Source organism: Nicotiana tomentosiformis, chromosome 9, assembly GCF_000390325.3.
Source record: "Nicotiana tomentosiformis chromosome 9, ASM39032v3, whole genome shotgun sequence".
Classification (NCBI taxonomy): domain Eukaryota; kingdom Viridiplantae; phylum Streptophyta; class Magnoliopsida; order Solanales; family Solanaceae; genus Nicotiana; species Nicotiana tomentosiformis.
Window position 1 is genome coordinate 30,898,689 of NC_090820.1, and position 4,753 is coordinate 30,903,441.

Below are 4,753 nucleotides of genomic sequence, written 5' to 3' on the forward strand. Positions count from 1 at the left end.
CAATAACAAATTGAAAGTTTGATGCTTTAGGGTGTCTACCTAAGATAGAAAATCCAAGATATTTGCCAAAGTTGCTGCAGCTATTAATGCCAAAAAAGTTAGAGATTTCAGTTTTAAGACTATCAGGGCAGTTTAGGGAGAATATAATTTTTGATTTTGTAGTATTGATTTTCTATCCTGATAAATTACAGAAAATATTGATACCTTCTAAAATAGTAGAGCAAGATTTTTTATTGGCTCTAGCCATTAGAGTTAAATCATCAGCAAAAAATGTGACAAAGAAGGGCTCCTAGGAGACAACTTAATAGGATCCTAATTTGTACAATCAACTGCATGATTAATATATCTAGAAAATATTTTCATGCATGGGATAAAAATATAAGGGGACATAGGATCACCTTGTCTAATACCCCTAGAAGGCGGAAAGAAAGAAGTTCTAGTCCCATTAACTTGAATGGAAATGTTACTAGAAGTAACACAAGACATAATCAATCTACTAATATTAGGAGAAAAATTAAAGTAGCGAAGGGTTCTAAAGATGAATCACCATTCCAATCTGTTAAAAGTTTTTTCTAGATCAATTTTGAGAATCATGCCACTATATATTAGCACATTTTCGTTTATTAAAGTTGGTAATGACCTCTTGAATAATAATAGCGTTATCACTAGTTTTTCTATTCTTTATGAAACTAGCTTGATAAGGACTGACGAGGTCATCCAAATAGGGCTTTATACGGTTAGAAATAATCTTGGTAATGATATTATAGATAGTATTCCATAGACCTATTGGTCTAAATTTCTTGAGATCATTTGTATTTGGTATTTTTGGAATAAGGCAGATAAAAGTGTTATTAAGGAATTCAGGGATTTGTTGACAGTTAAAGATATTTTTGCAATAACTGAGCACCACAGGACCAACAATGGTCTAATATTTTTGGTAAATGAAAGGATGAAACCCATCCTATCCAGGAGCTCTAAAGGGTTTAAAGGAGAAGAGAGCGGAAATAATTTCTTGATTAGCAATCGGTCTATCTAGGCTGTGCAAATTTAATTTGTTAAAGGACCTAATACTAGAGTTGATGCCTTTCCAATCCGTACTAGTGTGACTTGTGGTAAAAATATCCTTAAAATATCTTAACGTATGGTCAACTACCTGAGCGTGGTCCTCAATCCAATTTCCCATATCGTCTTTGAAGTGCGTAATTCTATTCTGCCTATGCGTATTGATGGTGGAGATATGAAAAAATCTAGTATTTACATTCCTCTCATTGAGTGAATTAATTCTGGATCGAAGTATCCAAAAATCCTCTTCCATGCTAAGCACATTATTGTACTCATTAACTAGAGTAGATTCAAGCTGCTGCAAAAAGGGGCTAGAAATATACTTGTCGGAGGATTGAATACCATTAAGTCTAGCAAGAAGTCTACGCTTGTTATGAAAGATGTTACCAAAGACTTCCCTGTTCCATTAAGTAACATCATGCTGAAAATAACTAACTTCTTCTAAGAGATGTTTGTTACTCCAGTATTTGTCCACTATATTGATAAAGTCCGGATGGGAGCACCACATGGTTTCAAGCCTAAAAGGTTTGCTAGTGTTGCTCTTAAAACTAGGGCTTAGTCTAATAAGGAGAGGGTTGTGATTTGAGTAGGTTTTGGGGAGATGGTTCACTATGGCATTTGAATAAATATTAAGCCATTCGTCATTAACAAAACATCTATCTAATCTCTTCATAATCATGCCAGTACTTCTTTTCCTACAATTCAACCAGGTATATTTGCATCCCATAAAATCAAGATCTAATAGCTTACACTTGTTAATACAGTTCCAAATCCTGGAGGCTCTAGTATTATTTATAGGGCGTCCTCCCCACTTGTCATTAGACATTAAAACATCGTTAAAATTATCTCCGACCAACCATGGACCAACAGAAGTCTCATGCAGATTTTCTAAATTATTTCACATAATATTTCTATTATTAACAGTAGTACTGGCATATAGAGAACTAAAAAGCCAAGGTTTGTGATTCTAAAGTACCTTAATCATAGCATGAAGTTCTAGATCCATTCTTGCTATCTCATCTACGAACACCAAGTTATGCATCCACATAATCACTAAGCCATTAGAACGACCCTCGGCTAGGATTTCGATCATTTCACTAAAATAAAATTCATGTTGAAGGGGAGCATGGTCATGCATTCTAGTTTCAAGGATAGTTACTATGCAGGGTTTATGAGTCTCTATAATTTCCCTAAATTTTATACGGAAGTTTGCATTATTCGCACCACGTACATTCCAGATAACAAAGGAGGTTACTCTATTCATTTGAAATGATGGGTTATTAGGAGTTGTTGGATTCTCCGCCATAAGAGAAAGTGCACTTCTCCTCACAGATGGGCTTAGTATTACTTCATGTTTTTCTACTACTCAGTTTATTAGTAATCTTATGTCTATCAAGCTTTTGAATAGTGCTACTGGGCATTTGAGAATATACTTCCTGTCTTGCTTCTCCTTGAATAACAATATTGTTATTTCTCTTGGGCTTGAAATCTTTGTGCGAGATTTCCTTAAAGGTCGTATAACTTTTCCTTGTCCTCCCTTCACGTGATTTGTTATGTCTTGTGCGTTGGGAGATAATAGGTTGTCTAGTGAGACTGAATTGGAAGGCCTCTTGAGGTGATTGGTCTGTAGAGATTAGTTTATCTATCTTACTTGATTGTTTTATTGTCATGGTAAGAAGATTAGACTTGTGCTTATTAGAATCTAAGGTGGAAAGATTGGACTTTGGCGAGGAGGGTTAGGAAGTATTTTGTAATGCCTCATGCTGAGATAAAGATAAAAATTGGTTCCTAGCATTGTGTTGGCTTGGAAAGTATACATTGAAACCACTTATGGGATAAGATTTGTTACTAGTTAGGTGTCCTGAGTGTTGGCACTGATATTAGCCACTCTTTTTTAGTTAGTAATATCCTGAGTATTCCCACCGGTATTTGCCACTTGTTTTTGTTAGTAGATTATTTTTTGTTTTGGGTAGATACCTTGGTAGAGCTACTGTTAAAATCATTATTAATAATATTACTTATACTATGCAATGGTTGGATAGAAATTGACTTGGCACTTTTAGCATTGGCCACGTCAATGCCACTTGCCTTAGTGTCTTTATTTGTCTGCCTTATTTGTATTGTATCATCAGACAATTTGGATTGCATGCAATTTTTATCAGTAGTAAGAGAGAAATTATTGTGATCTAGGTAAGGATCATTAAGAGAGTCAAATTGATTGCTAATTAGTTAATTAGGATCCACAGAAATATTATCTTCGTTTATGGTTTTGACAGCTTGACTAACATTTGGATCAGTAGCAAATAAACTAGTTTTTTCTTTGTAAATTAATTTTTGAGTATCGAGATACTTACCTGTGGTAGTATAAAAAATTCTTACATTGATACCTGAATGAGTAGTATTCTCCTCATTTTTTTTCATTAGCAAATCCTTTTGCAATGACCTTTTCCTCCTTGGAATAGAAACTGTTTGCCACTTTTCTTCTGATGTTGTCTGGATGTTTATTTTTCTTGGAGGATTTTGGACTTATTCAGTGGTAATGAGATATCTAAACATACATAATTGTTGAATATGACCCAACCATCCACAAGCCTTGCATAAAATATTATCTCCTTCGTAGAGGATATGTTGCTTATGAGTACTAATATAAATAAAGGCTTTAACTGGATGTTCTAATAACACATCAATACATAATCTAGCATATCTCCCTCTGAGAGTTGCTGACATACAAACATCAATTTTCAAGAGGTGACCCAATTTATTGCCAATCATTTTTAGGATATTACCATCATAGAACTTAATTGGCAATTGAGGAATTCATACCCAAACTAAAGAAGTAGTTTGTTTCACTTTGGAAGCAATAAAATTCGGGATCCACTTCATTACTGATAAAAAATGTCCATAAATAAACCATGGACCTTGTGTAATGACTCGGCCAGTCGTTTTGAGTGTTGTAGCTCCGTTCCCCTATTTACTGCTCATTTTATACTTATTAGTTGCTATGTGACTTGTCGGGGTAGTTGGTTCGATTCCGAGGATGTTTCGGAATGAGTTGAGACACTTAGTCTCAAGGTTGGAAGCTTAAATTGAAAATGTTGACTAGATGTTGACTTATGTGTAAATGATAACATATTGGAGTTTTGTTGATACAAATAGCTCTGCTGCATGATTTTGGATTAGGAGTGTGTACAGATAGTGATATGGAGGTTCGTAGTTAATTTAGTCTTGAAACGACGAATGTTGGAAAAATTAGAAACTTTTAAAATTTAAAAGTTTGACCGAGAGTTGATCTTATGGTTACTGGGCTCGGATTTTGGCTTTGGGAGTTGGAGTAGGTCCGTTGTATTATTTATGAATTGTGTAGAAAATTTGAGGAAAATCGGACTTGATTTGATAGGTTTCAGCATCGATTGTAGAAGTTGGAATTTCTTAGTTTTTATTAGGCTTGAATTGGGATGTGATTCGTATTTTTGATATTGTTTGATGTGATTTGAGGGCTCGACTAAGTTTGTATCGTGGTTTAGGACTTGTTGGTGTATTTGGTTAATCTTAGAGGACTCGGGAAGAGTTCAGATGGTTATCAGATCGAACACGGGACTTAGATCATTGTTGAAGCTGGGGGCTTTCTGGTTTGATCGCACCTACAAGGGGATTGGGCGAAGGTGCGACGCCGGAGGTGCGGCTGATATAG